Here is an 18,891-nt window from a genome sequence, read left to right as displayed (position 1 = left end):
TACATTATATAGTGTTGTCTAAACAGTCAGTCTCTATCATAGAGTATAACGTAGCTGTCCTAACAGGCCATCTTGATACATTATCTAGTGTTGTCCAAACAGTCGGTCTCTATCATAGAGTATATCGTAGCTGTCCTAACGTGCCGTCTTGATACATTATATGGTGTTGTCTAAACAGTCGGTCTCTATCATAGAGTATAACGTATCTAGTGTTGTCCAAACAGTCGGTCTCTATCATAGAGGATATCGTAGCTGTCCTAACGTGCCGTCTTGATACATTATTAGTGTTGTCTAAACAGTCAGTCTCTATCATAGAGTATGTCGTAGCTGTCCTAACAAACCATCTTGATACATTATATAGTGGTGTCTAAACAGTCAGTCTCTATCATAGAGTATGTCGTAGCTGTCCTAACAAACCATCTTGAGACATTATATAGTGTTGTCTAAACAGTCTGCCTCTATCATAGATTATATCGTAGCTGTCCTAACAGGCCATATTGATACATTATATAGTGTTGTCTAAACAGTCTGTCTCTATCATAGAGTATGTCGTAGCTGTCCTAACAAACCATCTTGAGACATTATATAGTGTTGTCTAAACAGTCGGTCTCTATCATGGAGTATAACGTAGCTGTCCTAACAGGCCGTCATGATACATTATATAGTGTTGTCTAAAAAGTCAGTCTCTATCATAGAGGATATCGTAGCTGTCCTAACGTGCCGTCTTGATACATTATAGGGTGTTGTCTAAACAGTCGGTCTCTATCATGGAGTATAACGTAGCTGTCCTAACAGGCCATCTTGATACATTATCTAGTGTTGTCCAAACAGTCGATCTCTATCATAGAGAATATCGTAGCTGTCCTTTCATGCCATTTTGATACATTATATAGTGTTGTCTAAACAGTACATTATATAGTGTTGTCTAAACATCGTAGCTGTCCTAACGTGCCGTCTTGATACATTATATGGCGTTGTCTAAACAGTCGGTCTCTATCATGGAGTATAACGTAGCTGTCCTAACAGACATCTTGATACATTATATAGTGTTGTCAAAACAGTCGGTCTCTATCATAGAGTATGACGTGGCTGTCATAACAGGCCGTCTTGATGCATTATATAGTGTTGTCTAAACAGTCGCTCTCTAGCATAGAGTATGTCGTAGCTGTCCTAACAAACCATCTTGAGACATTATATAGTGTTGTCTAAACAGTCTGTCTCTATCATAGAGTATAACGTAGCTGTCCTAACAGGCATCTTGATACATTATATAGTGTTGTCTAAACAGTCTGCCTCTATCATAGATTATATCGTAGCTGTCCTAACAGGCCATATTGATACATTATATAGTGTTGTCTAAACAGTCGCTCTCTAGCATAGAGTATGTCGTAGCTGTCCTAACAAACCATCTTGATACATTATATAGTGGTGTCTAAACAGTCAGTCTCTATCATAGAGTATGTCGTAGCTGTCCTAACAAACCATCTTGATACATTATATAGTGGTGTCTAAACAGTCAGTCTCTATCATAGAGTATGTCGTAGCTGTCCTAACAAACCATCTTGAGACATTATATAGTGTTGTCTAAACAGTCTGTCTCTATCATAGAGTATGTCGTAGCTGTCCTAACAAACCATCTTGAGACATTATATAGTGTTGTCTAAACAGTCGCTCTCTAGCATAGAGTATGTCGTAGCTGTCCTAACAAACCATCTTGAGACATTATATAGTGTTGTCTAAACAGTCTGTCTCTATCATAGAGTATAACGTAGCTCTCCTAACAGGCCATCTTGATACATTATATAGTGTTGTCTAAAAAGTCAGTCTCTATCATAGAGTATATCGTAGCTGTCCTAACGGGCCATCTTGATACATTATATAGTGTTGTCTAAACAGTCGGTCTCTATCATAGAGTATAACGTAGCTATTCTTACAGGCCATCTTGATACATTATATAGTGTTGTCTAAACAGTACATTATATAGTGTTGTCTAAACAGTCGGTCTCTATCATAGAGTATAACGAAGCTCTCCTAACAGGCCATCTTGATACATTATATAGTTTTGTCTAAACAGTCGGTCTCTATCATATAGTATATCGTAGCTGTCCTAACAGGCCATATTGATACATTATATAGTGTTGTCTAAAAAGTCAGTCTCTATCATAGAGTATATTGTAGCTGTCCTAACGGGCCATCTTGGTACATTATATAGTGTTGTCTAAACAGTCGGTGTCTATCATAGAGTATAACGTAGCTCTCCTAACAGGCCATCTTGATACGTTATATACTCTATACCCCTGGACTATGTCATAGCAAAATTGAAGGCACGAAGATAGATGTGTGATTGGTCTCAGTTAAAAAAACTGACCAATCGCTACGCTGATACCTGTTCTTTGAGGATTACAAAGGAAAGACACCCGACTTCAAAGCCTGTCATTTTTTACCGTTACGTGACCACGAGATTCTTTTGATGTTCATCAAAGGATCGAACTAATCTTCTTGTTTCATCAACAAGATGGCGCACACCGAGCCTTCAATTTTGTTATGACATATTACAAGGGGTGCAGAGAGCGAAAGCGAGCGTAACCCCTGGATATCGAGAGTGTCCTGAAAGAAGACCTGCCAGAAAACAGCAGGCCTATTCTTATCCAAAAGTACCGGGGCTTCACCGATGAAAATCCACGATTCTAAAAGATAAAGAGGACATAACGTTCCATGTCTGTCTGAACTTTATCGATTGCAGTTTTATATGCATATAATTTTATATGTCATGATTTCAGAGAAAGAGGTAAATCTCTCTTATCTGTTCTCAAACAAATTTTGGGAAACAATTCATATGCTAGTTATTCTCCATATAATTATATTATACGATAGGAAATTTGATTGCTTTCATGTATAAGAACCCCTCCAACAAACACATGTAAATATTAATGGAAAAACATAACCATTAGCAAAGGAATTTGGGATACATTTCTCAGTGATAAAAAAAATCATTTTCGTCAAATCAAGAAAGGATTTCTTGTTCGGAATGACGACTTATATGATTAGAATTCAATCTTTGACAATAATTTTAAGGTAATGACGTTCGTTCAAGACTGATCCAAAAGCTTTTTCGACTCCTATTTTCCGTTTTCTGTATAAGCTCAATTATTGTATATAACGAAAAACAAGAAATATGAATTTGGGATATGTTTTTTTCTCTCCCGACTTACAGATGTAGCACCAAGAACTAGGACACGTCGATATGACACATTAACGACTATTGAGTTTCTCTTATCTTTCTATCTTTGTGACTTAAATAATTTTACTATCTGAATAATAACAATATTTTAGAGCAAAACAAGGGAAATATCTCATATGGTGGCTTGCAATATACATGAAAACTAGAAAATGTCTGTAAGACATGAATGCCCCCGTCACCATGTGAAATTAGTTTCAGTGTTCGATGTTTGACGGGACGGGACGGGACGTGACGAACATAGGCAACACTATATACACCTAATTTTAAGGCGGGAACATACAACTATATGTGAGGAATGAACGGGAAATCATCTTGTCTGCTCTATGTTTAGATTAATTTTTAAAGGAACTTTCTTTAAGACCATATCATAATGACCGCAGGACACAAGTTGCTATATCGTACAAAAGCGTTCTAATAGCGAAGGGATCTTGTAGATAGATATCAGCTATATACCAATATCATTCTCGAGGGTATACACGCACTTTGCTTTCGACTCGGTTATTTAGTTTCCCTTATAGTTAAGAATACCGACTGATATATTCCACAATATTATACTTACATATTTTGATTATATCTATTCTACCACATGTTATTTGATAATTGAATATACTTCTGTGTCTACTTAAGCTCCTATAATAAAACGCTACCTATAAAATTCAAATGTTTCGATGATGCTTTTCTTTATGTGTGCAATAGGTTTTTCACACGATGCCTTTTTTATTTCACCAAAAATAAGCGCACAAGTTATGTTATTCTTCTTGGACAATGCAGCTAATTTTCCTCCTCTGGGTGTACAATGAAACAGTTATATATGCACATGCAAGCGTGTTCCCACACGTGACAACGCTAATCTGTCAAAGACAGGTCAATCACAATAATTTTTTAATTTAATTTTTTATTTTATTTTAAATTTTATTTTTCAGGTTCAAATTGTTTTATTCCCCCAACATCTTTGGGGGGGATGCCAGGGTTGGGGTGCCCCGGGATCATCCCTCTTACATAATATAGCCTCATGCAAAAGGCCTCTTTCTCTTCATTCTCTCTTTCTTTTTCATTCATTCTTTCATACTCAAACTCAAAAATCATTTCTTCTTTCATACGTAAATTTCATTCATTACAATAACGATAATATTTATTTTGATTAAATTGATATATTGAATTATTAAATTACAAACACATTATTTAAGGCAGGGGAGGGTTTTGGTAAAGCGTTTGACTTACACGATTTATTGAAAAAATTATACTTGCACGCGCATGGTTTATCGTTCGAAAGGAATTGTAGATTCCAACTTTGTGTTTAGCTAAGTGTCCCATTTACAAACCTACAACAGCAAGGATTTCTTAAGTGTCGCAGCAGTAGTACGAAATGTACCACTTCGTATAAGCTTCATGAAATCATCAAAGCGAACTTTGAGATCGCGACATTTATGTATACAAGAAAAGCAAGCGACACCGTTTGACACGAAAGGTTAATGACGAAGAAAAGGAAAACGTCCTTGGTATAAAGACACAAGAAGAAGTGTTTTAGTGAATACGGTTTTTTGCTTGGAAAAGTTCATATCAAACACTTCACTGGACCATGAAGATGCTATCAAATGTTGAGCCATTGTATACGATATATGTAGTAGTTTTTCAGCATTACCGAACAAGATGACCTTGTTCTTTATAAATCAACAAGCTATACAGAAAATTGGAGACGAAGCCACAGCAGACGCAAATGAATTATAGTTCGATATACAATGCAACAGTAATAAATGTGCTATCTTAATGTTTGGCGAGAATAAGAACAATTATACATATCGATAAATCGACATTAAGCAGGGAAAGTAAAGGATACACCTATGTCACAACAGGAGTGAAACCTCAGGGGTTACGCTCACTTCTGCTCTGTGGACTCCTGGAATATGCCTTAGCAAAAACGAAGGCTCAGTATGCGCCACTTTCTGTATGAGACATAAAGACTTGTTTGATCCTTTGATGTACATCAAAAGAATCTGTCGGTTGCGTAACAGTAAAATTGGCTGGCTTAAAAGTTGGGCTTTGAAGTCGGGTGTCGCCCCTCTGTAATCTGCAAAGGACAGTTATCAGTCTAGCAATTGACCAGATTTCACCGGAGCCCTAGCAAATAGCTCGCCGCTTGCCTTCAATTATGCTGTGATCTATTCTAAGTGTGCAGAGACCGAAAGTGAGCGTAAACCCGGAAGTATCGAGGTTGACAGACAAGTGATTCGTCGCCATAACAATAACAACAGACGCATGTGAAGTTGAGAATTAACAGACAAATACACAGCTGTTCCAACATGAGGCAGTAACTGAAGTTGTATAATTTGTCACGAACTGCCAACAGCCAAGATTGATTGACACTAAGAAAATTGCTACCATACAAGAGCAAGATGTTCCAAGAATAGGACGGGAAAGTGCATAATGGACATTAATTATAAAGAAGATAGAACTAATTCGTGTACTACATAGTTACAATAATATTGGCAAATTAACGTGACGTACATATATTGATTTGTAAATATATATAGACAGTGGTAGTCTATACAAGTATAAATTATTATGAACGGAAAATCAGCAGTCGGCATGTGCCCACTTACAACACTACTTTAAACGAAATGTACCTTTCTGATGTGAAGGTGGATGTTAGTAGCCGTACTCATTAGTATACTTCATGTTTCTTTGTCACTAACTTTGCTCTTGCTTTGAGGACGTGGCATTACTAGGATTTGGTCTTTAATTACATGTTGGGTGTCTTCAACCAAGATTTAAAGGAATGAACAAGAAAAAAAAGGCTTGATTGATTGAAAAGCATAAGAGGATAAATGAACGAGTAGAGTGAATGTAAGGAAATAAACCTCCTGGGTGAGGCTAGATGTTGTAAAGAGGAATGAACCTGCGGCACCCTAACCCCGGTATCCCTCCAAAAAGAAGTTTGGGAAATAAAATCTAGCTTTAACCTTACAAAAAATAGACGTTGTAGATGTTCGTGTGAAAATGATCCATCTACAAATTGTACATTTGTAAGTATTGCAATTATCGAATCTTCAAAAATATATTCTGATATTGTTACTCTGTATTTCTCTCTGACATCGACTGATAAAGAGAGAACGGACTCACGTTCAATGAGAGCGAACGCAGTGAGATTGTTATATGTTAGAAGTGCACTTTCTAGCAATGACTGTATTCCTGGATTCTTCCCAATCACCGTATGTTCCAGGCAGAGTTAAAATACTAAAGTACTTTCCTTTTTCCATTCATATAACCTATTAAGTGCGTTATATTTACAAAAATAGTTGAATGAAGTTTTCGAAATATAAGCAAAAGATCAATACGAATTTAGATGCATGTTTTTTTTTTAAACAGCGCATCAGACCACCTCCCGCTTTAGATTTTAGTTTAAAAAATTGAAAATGTCAGATAAATACACTTAAGTAGTACCAGACTCGCAAATCATCCCACCAACATTAAAATTAGAACGAAGTTTCGTTCCTGAAATAGAAATGGTTTGACGTAGGCCTATACATAAACGCCTAATGTCGTGGTAATTGGGAGCCGGGCCACCCATCATTGTTAAGTCTTTATAACGTTGTCTTGAAAAATCTCGATGAGTTAGACATTAAAAGAGCACTTTTCGCTCGAAAACTAACCCAAAATTTCCTGTTAGATACCACTGATATATGACTTTGTCTGTTCTCGTGAACATTTTGTAAAACTACGGCAGCATTATGCTTTGAAAGTTGCTTATAATGGAAAAAACATGTTATCATCGGACTTTTATGATGATACTGATATTAGACGTTTATTTCGTCAAAAATCTTGAAAACATTTAAAAAGACCCTTTGTTTACTATTTTGAAGTATTTTCGTTGCATTCACCCGAGACAATTGACCTGCTGTCCCCATAGCAACAATCAGGGTCTTTCTTTTTTCTCATTTCCTTACTGTCTCCAGGCACCGGTTTTCATGTAAGGATTAAAGTTTTTTTTAAATTTCATGCTGGGATGAACGCAAATCGGTTAAATCCATATTCCCCCGCCGCCCCCGCCCAAATATGTATGTAACCGGTAGCGTTCATACCGGCATGAACATTGAAAAAATGCCGTTCAATCCTTATATTCATAAGATTCTAGCTATTATTGACCTAAACAATGATATTCCCTTATATTTTCTATATTGAAATGCCTGTGTCGTCATTGCAAACGAGATACCTGGCACAGCCTAACGTCGAGAAAATGTTTGCTTCTAACGGTCGTTTCGTGTTAATCGAGGCGCAAGGAGAACCTTCAAAATGACGCTGACCCAGTTGCGTTCATAGCCCTATGAATACAATTTCCTATGGTGATGCTTAAAGAGGAACTTGCAGTGGAAATGTAAATATATGAACTTACATTTATGTAGCTGTTAAGCGGACATTAATCCCAGGCAAATAAACAAGTCTTGTTTTTAAAACGCTATTATGTCCGTCTATTAATCGCTATTAGCAATTCAATTTATCTAATGTATATCATTTATTGTATGAATGTGTACGTATCATGTCCGTCTCGTATCTCTATTGAAATTGACCATTTAACGTTTAGGAACGTGCCATTATGGGTTACGAGATTAGATAGCGACAATTGCCAGCTTGTTTGCGATGTCATGTCGCGGCGCTTTAGACTACATCTGCTCCCACTACTCACTGACGCTGACACGCGTTGGTTCGGTTGTCAAACGACAGTTTCAGTAATGTTTTTATAGTTTTTGTATTTTATATGTTCTCTGTGCACACCTGAAATAGAATAAAATGGTTTCCAGGAGTTGAGGATTGTCCACACACACAAAAAAGGACACAAAAAAAAGAAAGAAATTTGGACAAATATGTAAAAATCGCTACTGGAAGAACTGTATCTAATGCTTGTCAGTTATACATTAATATGTCCATATCGTCAAATATTATTTTAATACATTATTTTCATTATTTTCAGCAGTGCAAGGTATTTCTCTACAGGTCTAGAAGTAGACACGGACGTGGTGTGTATGCGTGTTGTTGTTTAATTGATTACTCTTTATTGCACTGTATATATGCATAACTGATGAGCTGTTAAGCTTAAGATAATAAATAAACTTGAATTTCGGATTACCCTCATGTGCTCAGATCGCGAATATAAGAAAATACAAAGTATTGTCGTCAAGAAAATACTTCTCTTACAAAAATAAATAAATCACCACTATGATATCCTTACAAAATACTACCTTTTGTGATACCTCACTCATGGCAATTATACCCTCACGAACGTACCTCCCTCCTGATAATGGTATGTAACAGTACGTAATGCTGTGTCACAATGGAGCAACCCAGGTTTTAACGCCCTGTCACCACAGGGAGGGCCACGGACACCATTTGTAATAGGAAAGAGAATAATGTGCCTCCACCGGGGATCGAGCCCTCGATCTCCATGTTCCTAGTCGGACGCTCTAACACTGAGCTAAAGGGAATTTCCCTCTACCTCGAACCTAGAAGGCGACCGTAATCCTATGTACAATTAAAAGTTGCCACAGATACGTTCATTAAAAATACTACAAAAAAGAAAATACTACAATTCGTGATTCTCTCCTCATTACACCTTTGGAAAAAATATCACCTTATATGTTTTTTGTTGTGGTGGGTTTAACCTCCCCGCAACAGCCTGGGTCATACGAGGACAAATCAACCTTAAATAATACTGTCTTTACAACAACATTGTCCTATCGGAAATAACCACTTCACAGTATTTCACTTACTAAATTTTAAAAGGGAGAAAAATGTGTTCAAAGTGTGATTCAAAAATAAAAGTCACATTTTCGTGAACAGAAAGCTTTGCGTTAGATCATCGTGAAAAAAAGAATTCGCGAAATTGTGAAACACACATGCGTTAACCGAAAGTTAACTCTAAACATGGAAATGTTAATAAGATCAAGCATTACTTGGTTTTGCGTTTCCAAACTATTTCCCGTGTTTTTAACTAGCTCAGGCAAATAATCGCCCCACACATGTATTCTGTGTGAATTTCTCCCGTCACGGTCGAATTATTTTATCGTTGAAACCGGTTCGCCCTTAATACAAAAAGTGAATAGAAAACAAAAGTAAAAACATAGAACCGCTGTTAAGAGTAAAACAGTAGGATACAACGATATTCCGTATTCTACGGTAAATGTGTAGTTTATATGTCAAAGTTGACTGTGATGAAAATGTTTAAAATGTCGTGTTACAAATATTGATTGTATAAGCCGGTTTTAGAAAACCGACGTATTGTCTTGTTTTTATTCCGTCAAGCAAGTCTACGTAGATAGACACACACGCTTCTTATTCTTTTCAGTAGATTTTTTTCTCAATTTGTTTCCGTTTATATGAAAAATATAAAAATATCGCCATCTTACAGATATTTTTTTCTCATATATAATATTTTAAACGGTAAATATTCTTGCAACCGATGGTTGCCATCAGACAGCATGACGGAGTTTGAGAACCAATTACGGATATCTACGGAGCGGGAATCTGCGCGCTTGAGGATGTCACCGAGACACTTGATGTCAATTTTGGCGCGCGGTCGCCACGAGGCTGTCAAAACCGATGACAGCGGAGGCTCCAATTGTGTCTAAATTTACAGACGACAAATGAAATTTTCTAAAATGTCGCTATCTATCAGAAGTATGTAACTCATCAATAGATACCGTTAGGGAGGCACTCGACGCGGTTTTCTCATACTTTGTTATATAGCTCTATTCTAAAGTCATTATAATTACATAAATACTGAAATGTTTTCAATTTTATTTATTTTGGTTGAAAACATAAGACAACCATTAAAATCAATTACAATCAAAATTCAAATTACATTGCCAACAGTATACCACCCGTACCCCATGGTGAGCCTCATTAGATAAAACTCTCTCGTAAAGGTCATTAGAAGGTCATTAGACACACACACTTTACAAAGTCACGGAACGTTCTCCTCTCGTGTGATTGGTAGACATCTTGTGTGATGAATCATGGTTAGACTTGACAGAAATTTGAATAAAGCGCGTGACATTAAGAACACGAATTCTGAATTCGGATGAGGGTTCATGGGGATGGAGGTAGGATTATACAAGTCAATGTAATTCAAATGTTCTATTTGGTTTTTCTTAAGTAATGTATTAATACAATTGAAGGCACATGAGATAAACAATAATGGTATGTATACAATGCTATATATAGGGACGGATAAGGGTCTATCTGTTTAAGTTGCTGAGGTCATATAGACAATTGTTTTTTCAGCACAAAGTCTTTTAAATACGTCCATTAGTAACGGATTCTACTAAGTGGTTTAGGTAGCTTTAAACACTTCAAAGATACCGCAAAGTGTAAAACAAAAAAAATCGAAATCGAAGTTCGACATGAAAAGTCAACATTAGGAAATAAATAAACGCCAAAACAAGAGGGAAACCAGCATAAATAGCAATAATATTGGTGGCAAATTAAGGTACTGTGAAACGAAAATATTTTCCTGTACCGCATGTGACATTCATGATGCTACTTACCATTAAATTCAGAAAAAAATCTGTAAGTTATTATTCATATCCTATATATTTTCTAAAACTAATATAGCATGACTATATTGACTTATCTGACCACCCTCATATCTTGAATGTCGCCAATATGACATCTTAAGTATTGTCCTCAATTCGGCATCATGATGCTATCATGATTTATCTGACCACCATCAAATCTTAAATGTTGCCAATATGACACCTTAAGTATTGTCATCAATTCGGCATCATGATGCTATCATGATTTATCTGACCACCATCAAATCTTAAATGTCGCCAATATGACATCTTAAGTATTGTCTTCAATTCGGCATCATGATGTCATCATGACTTATCTGACCACCCTCATATCTGAAATGTTGCCAATATGACATCTTAACTATTGTCCTAATTTCGGCATCATGATGCTATCATGATTTATCTGGCCACCCTCATATCTTAAATGTTGCCAATATGACACCTTAACTATTGTCCTTATTTCGGCATCATGATGCTATCCTGATTTATCTGACCACCATCAAATCTTAAATGTTGCCAATATGACACCTTAAGTATTGTCTTCAATTCGGCATCATGATGCTATCATGATTTATCTGACCACCCTCATATCTTAAATGTCGCCAATATGACACCTTAAATATTGTCCTCAATTCGGCATCATGATGCTATCATGATTTATCTGACCACAATCAAATCTTAAATGTTGCCAATATGACACCTTCAGTATTGTCTTCAATTCGGCATCATGATGTCATCATGACTTATCTGACCACCCTCATATCTGAAATGTTGCCAATATGACCTTAAATATTGTCTTCAATTCGGCATCATGATGCTATCATGATTTATCTGACCACCCTCATATCTTAAATGTCGCCAATATGACACCTTAAATATTGTCCTCAATTCGGCATCATGATGCTATCCTGATTTATCTGACCACCCTCATATCTTAAATGTTGACAAAAGAATGAAAGCCATGAGCGCCGAACTAGCAGGACCGACTGTATGCTCCCCAGGGTGTTGATAACAAAAGAATGAAAATCTCAGCACACGTTTCTTCAATACTACAATTAAATTGATTTAGCAGAGCATATTTTCAATTATTTTAATATAACAGAACTCAAACAGATTAAAGACAATGCCACTCGCTATGAAAACAATGACAAAGAGAGCGTATTTATAAATAACAAACATATATCGCACTAGGCCAATATTGATACTGTGAAGAAAATTTTAGTATTTAACATGTTAACTTAATCTGTTTATGTATAAGTTCGGGTTTCTTTCCTTTGTGGTCCTTGCAAAATCCACGGTTACATGGAGACGGATGCTAAGGGGGACGCCATCCGAAAGAGACAGTAGGGAAGTGAGACAAGAAAGGATACAGATCCCGAGGGGCAGCACATCAGTTTTGGTTTATTCAATGTCTCTTAACAAGAAGACATACAGGAAAACCCTTGATTTCGCAGTGGACCCCGGATAAGTTGCATTTTATGATAATTGTTAAAAAACATATAATTCGAGGTTCTCATATACCGCTTTATCACAACCAAGTTCGTGGGATGTCCAAAGCGGTTCACAAATTGTTTTCCGTGGTTATTTGGCCTTTGCAACCAGCCAATATCTGTATTAACACCATGGGGAGCATACAGTCGGTGCTCATGGCTAGCATTCTACAAATTCTAGCACTGCTCAACCACGTATTCATTTACAGATGAGTAGACTAGAACAAGCGGAGTAAAATATATTGCCTTGCTCAAAGATACAACACAGTGCCGCGACGTGACTCGAATCCACAACCCTTCGGTCACGAGCCCGGTGTACTACCACTGGACTACCAGGCCTCCTAACAAAAGGAAATAGAAGAAAACACTTGATTTTGCAGCGTACCTCACACAAGTCGCCTGTTATGATAATATGCGATGGTCTGAAGCAGGACTGTTCTTTTCGAAACATGAAGGAGTCAATTGAATCAGCAATAAAAACCACTTGAAGGACTTGATGAAGGATGTCTTTGAATGTAGGTTTTACTGTATTAGATTTCAGAGTCAAACATGGTGTTAGTCTTGAACAAGACCGTTGCTGACCTTCTTACTTTCCAGGATAGGACGTATGCCATAAATACTGGTGCCACCTTTGGAAACGCTTACCTTTCCAAAACACCTTGTTTACGTCTGTTTTATTGGTTCAAAGTTTTTCTTTGACTTGATCTCTTCACCTTCTGTTGTTCATTTGTATCAGCTTTGACAGCGGATTTTGTTCTTGTGTGGTTATACTGTGGCGGGTTTTCTGCTCTAATTTGATTGTGAAGTTAATTCACCAACACTATAATACTGATGTGATGTCATGTGAATTTGCTTTGCATTAGACTACGCCGACACTGACCTTTTGGCAATTGCGTGTTTTATAAGGATTACTTTCAAGTTTTTAAAAACTCAACTGATGCAATTCGTGATAGTAAGGGCATTAAAATGTTGACATTTTATAACAATGATTCATTTGTTTCCAGAGCCTGTGTGAACTATTGGACCTTTATACAAATGTTTCATCAGATTCAAATCTCATTCACGAGACACGATCTCACGAAAATTTAAATCGAAACGTTCATAATTCTACTGTGAATTCTAAAATTGACCAATAAAATAAGCTCTAAGATGTTTAAAAGCTGAATATGAATAAGAAGAAAATTGTTATGAAACAAAATTTGAGTGAATTTTTGTATATACAAATGAAATGGATTCTACAAACGACGTCATTCAGGATGATCAATTTTTAAAGGAACCGTTTTAAGTAGCGGAATAGGAATTTGTGAGTAGATCTGAAACAGTTTTCTCTATACAGGGTTTGCGATGTGAGAGGATTATCAAGAGATGAATCAAAACACCTTCACTCTACAACTTTCCATTATATTCCCGGAAACAGGAAGTAAACAAAATAAAAATCGAAACAACATACGGAAACGGAATACCATAATACACAAAACAGTCAATTACGGATATTCTACTGATGGTTAAAATATAATATATAACATGTATATAACATCTCGTTATACTGCTATTTTAATATTTCACCATCATACTTCCAGTGTTACCTCAAGAACATGCTGGATACTTTAATTTACTGCATGTTTACATATACAGAACAATCCCTAGATTTTGACAAACACCTGCGGTCGTAGCAAGAGATTTTGGCTTAGACGTTATTATTATACTTGTCAATGAGACGTTTGAATGTCTGCTTCACACTATGCAGCTTTGAATCAATCACCTAAATGACTGCGGCTGCTTTTCGTTACATCAACAAAATTTTGTGATGGAACGGTTTTTGTTTTTATGCCGATCTGAACTATTCAAATCGATCATGAAGTGCCCGGTACAAAAAGGCCAATTTACAGACGATATCTACCAACTGGCTTTCTATTCGTGTATTTAAAAAAATCAGACATCGAATATAGTTGGGAATTGGGAATAACAATTGTGAGGTTTCGATATGAGCAGGTACATATATTTACATTAATTGAAATACTTAACATGAAAAGTAGCTCTTAAATAAGTATTATAACCCCCATATCCTTCTTATGTGAATTTGTCTTTATGAGAAAGAGTATCCATTATTATATTCACTTATCTACTAATCAGATACAATCAATAAAGTACTCAATATTTGTCTATTTCAATAAAATTCAACTTAATTTTCTTGTCTCAATATCATTTTTAGAAGTGCAATTTGATTAAAAAGTAAAGTTTAAGATACAACTTGATATTTCTGAATATTTGTTTATCAATGAGAAAAGAAATGGTGTTTACAAACACAGGTAACCTCTGACGTACACTTTGATAACACTTAGAAAATAATATCAAGGAAGTACAATGGTAATTGATAAACAACAATAAAATACAGAATAATGTGTTTTCGAACATCTTGAAAAAACCCGTTATGACTTATAACATTCAACTCGCAAGTGCAGCTAGATATAACAGAACTAAATACTACAAATATCATTATTTCGATCAAACTGAGAATGATATTAGTTTCCTTCACTCCTAAAATAACTCAACTGTAGAAATTGTTACCTGACTCCATATTCCGTCTTTGCGTATTGCAGAGTTATCTTCTCTTGTGAGCAGGTATTGATTGTTACGTCATTGGTTTGTGTGAGAAAATTACGTTGTATTCTCAAAAATTGATGACGTTACTCTCACAAACAAATGACGTAACAATCAATACCTGCCCACAAAAGAAGATAGCTCTGCAATACGCAGAGACGGAATAAATACATGTAAAGCATTTTCAACTATTTTCCCAGATTCGGCTGTTATCTTACAAACTCTGATTGGCTGACAGAGGCATGTAACAGCCAATCGAAGATAGTCTGGCGATATAATAACAATCAAACAGATCAATAGATCACATCATCATGTCATACAACATTTGCTTATCATTTATCAAGTTAAAAACATTTGTTTCATGCATTATCAGTCAATAGTCAAAACCATTTCCCTCGATGTTGGGTCTGAAGCATGAGATAAATGTATACTCTGAGCCGAAACTCGGAATTAAACAGAAATATACATAGGATCCAATATTTTATCAGTTTTCAACACTGAAAGTTTCTTAACTAATAAATTTGAAACTTACATATATATTATGGAATTCAAAATGATCACCTCAAGAAGTACACAATGGTGAACATTATGTTTAAAAAGAAATGTTTTATAAAAATAATTTTGAAAATAATGCCTTAATAGGTCTTTTAAGTCTAATTAAGCTTCATAGACTGCGCCCGGCTACCAGATACTAAGAGTACTTACCGCGTAAAGGGCTGCTGAGGCTGAGGCTGAAGCTGCTGTTGTTTCAGTCCTGACAACTTCGTAACAGAGGGATGTTTAGTGTCCGCCTGCACGGTGTAATGGTGAAAATGACATCGGAAATTGACAGTTTATTCATTTATAAAGCCAATAGAAATGTTTTCGTCGCGATTATCAGATCGGAATAAGGACTATGCCAGCAGAAATGTCGTTGGAATTGCCAAAATTAGATTTTGAGTCCCAATTATTGGGTGTAAATTATAACCATTGAACGATCAATTTACGAGTTTGATGTATTGTAACCTAACTCAAGATCGCATTCGATTTTTATCACTTTAATTAGTATATCGACATCATCATTAAATGTTATTTTCTCCCGCGGTTCGGGGATATACGAGACAGAATTGGTCTATTATACATACTCCTTAGTAGTTTGTCAAGTGATAAGATCTCAGTTCTGATAGAATAACTACATGTGACGTTATAGTGCGCTACAATAGGACTGGGTTGCCACATTCCGCCGGTAGAGGCGCTTTTTCAGTCAACAACAACATGGCCGATGCCAGTTTTACTATCTCAATGTTTTGTTTTGTTTTGTTCGAGGCTATTCGAACTTGAAACAGTTTAGGTCATATGATCATTTGTTGTAATGAACTAAAGCCATTATTCCTTCTTTTGATTCATTGGTATGAAACAATACCGCTGCTTTAGACTACATCCCCGACCTACTTTTTTTTTTTTTTTTTTTTTTTTTTTTTTTTTTATCTCTTCTGTAATCTTTTGTTGTTTTTACCAAGCGTTTTCAGTTTATCATTGCTGACGTCATTGTATTTAGAACTTGAACCTTCTTAAAAACTAACAGACCATACTGTCTACACTTTAAGATACATTTATAACCGAAGTACCTTTTATATCAAATGTAAATGTATGAAAAAAAAATAAAAAATATCAGAGCTATTTAGACTTTCCTCCCTCCAGGTTCCTCATGAGAGTTTTCCGTGTTGTGATGTGTTCACAATATTGTTTACCAAAAAGTCAAGAAGAAATGGCAAAGAAGCTCTTTCTGTTTCTTCTTCGTATGTTTTCCGTTTGAATACCAACGACGACGGAATGAAAAGAATGAAAGGAATGAAAGGAATGCGTATAATTAAGGTAATGGTTTATTTCCCAGTCTCCATCACATAAAGCGCGTACATGTTAGCGACTACAAGATAATAATGTTAAATAAAGCACACTACGATGCTGTAGTGTGTTCAGCATAAGACTAAAATAGAATGAAGAACAATGTGACCGGAACGGATAGCTGTTGACCTTTCTTCATTCTACTTTCAATTACACATTGTTGCGGCAGTGATGACGGAAACAGCGGAATGTCGTTGGTTGATACACCAATTGTTTACCATACCAATTATTTCAAGCAGACGTACATCTCGCCCACACACATACTTAGGCATACAATAGTATTCAAGTAATATTGGTACAGAATTATGTTGTATGAAGTTTACCAACTTAATAAAATGATAACTTTCATTTGCAAATGTATTTTTTAAGTGTGTTCGTCGAAATATGGATCTTGTGTGTGTATTACCCGAAAGTAGTCATTTTGAATCCAAACAACACACATGATTAAGTTTAAAAAATGTTGTTTTAGTATTGATGAATGTTATAGTCTAATGATTAATTGGTCAAGTTTGTTAAGTTAGTGAGACTATATTACAAAAGTGGCTGTACTCCAGATGTATCAAAACAAGTTGTTAGACTGTTTGACCTAAAAAGACTGTTTGGAAGTTTCTAGCATAGGATCAATGTTTTGTACCACAAAAAAAGGGAAAAGGGAATACTAACGATTTTCTATACTGGTTTGCTTCACCAAAACATATATTAATCCGTAATTTACCGGGAATCCTGATATAAAAACGCGGGCGCTGACATCTGTATAAACAGCCGTTGCCTGGGAATCGGGATTAAATGCTGCAAGAGGAACAGAGATTTTTTTTCTTTCCCTGATTAACAACAAACTCGCAGTAAGAAAAATACACAGTAAACTTTTTCCTTGGCGACATTTCTTACCCTAAATTGATAGTCTAAAAGGTCGGATCACCTTTTCCAAGGTCCGACGGAGCCAAGTTACTGGAGCTTTCCGATAAACATTCATTGACGGAAGATGGGTGATTATTCAACACTTAACAACCCAATGGTGTATCTCATGCGTAAGCGTCATCAGAAATGTATCCATTACTCTCTAAACCGAGGTTTCCAGAGAAGACAAAGCATTGTCACCTTGCAGACAAACTAGGCCACAATTCAGTTTCCTTTTTTATTCAGGAATAAAACCTAAAGCTCCAGTCCAATCACATTTACGCTCGATAGAAATTAAAAATAAGATATCATTATATTATTCAAATGATCGATAAATAACTTCTTCCATTATTAGGCGCAATTTCTTAAGCTAACTGGTATAAATTGGTTGCCATGACCACGGCTTCAGGAATCGTTTACTAAAAAACGGAAAGTAGAGCATTGCGCGGCATTTTATCTCTGAAAATAAGGAAATTACCAAGCACATAGACGAATGTCTTAAGGAGATTGCGCCTTTTAACCTTTGACCACCTACTTTCTATGTGATGAATATTCACATTGAACGAATGACAACGAGATTTAACAGATAATTGCCACATCTTATGTGAATATTTATGGAAGTCCTGTAAGTAGACCAAAGTCCACACAATTATTGGTTATCTTTTCAGCAAATTCTACATGCTTAATTATTATCATTTATTTCATTCGTACCAGAACAACTACAAAAGAAAAAAAACAGAAAAAAGGAAAGAACCCCCCCCCCCCAGAAAAACAATAACTAAATAGCTGCATTTAATACACATATAGATAAGTAAAAATAGAATAAACGATAAACATAGTGATTTTTATTTATGTTTTATGTATTTTCTTTATTTACTCAGGCTTTTAAAATGTAAGCAAATTGTGGTTTGGATTGTTACCTATATAAAGAAATCCTTTTAAGTTTATGTTCTCAAAGAGCTGCATGTAATGGTAAGCGCAATGTTCAGCGACGATCACTACTTTTAGACCGATAATATATCAAACGTTTTCTGTCTGCACTTAAAGCCTAAACGAGGACATTTGTCTAGGAAATAAAACTTCTAAGGAATCAAAATGCCAGCGGTCCTCAGCCATCTGTTAAAATCGATGAAACTGAATCATTGATTCGTCTGTTTTAATTGAAGTTCCTGGAATAAAGTTCTTGAATTGCATCATAACTATAAGGTCTAGT

At 35.8% G+C, this 18,891-nt stretch overlaps 1 protein-coding gene across 1 annotated transcript in view; it reads right to left on the bottom strand.

Moving 5' to 3' along the window:
- LOC110463767 overlaps positions 1 to 15,982 on the bottom strand; it is a 72,641-nt gene extending 56,659 nt beyond the window's left edge. The window contains exon 1 of the mRNA XM_021518618.1: positions 15,603 to 15,982. The gene's annotated coding sequence lies outside the window, so the exon portion shown is untranslated. The remainder of the gene's footprint in view (positions 1 to 15,602) is intronic.
- Between the last annotated feature and the right edge of the window lie 2,909 nt (positions 15,983 to 18,891).

Source organism: Mizuhopecten yessoensis, unplaced genomic scaffold (genome assembly GCF_002113885.1).
Source record: "Mizuhopecten yessoensis strain PY_sf001 unplaced genomic scaffold, ASM211388v2 scaffold10925, whole genome shotgun sequence".
Lineage (NCBI taxonomy): Eukaryota > Metazoa > Mollusca > Bivalvia > Pectinida > Pectinidae > Mizuhopecten > Mizuhopecten yessoensis.
This window is presented reverse-complemented; position numbering and strand designations above follow the sequence as displayed.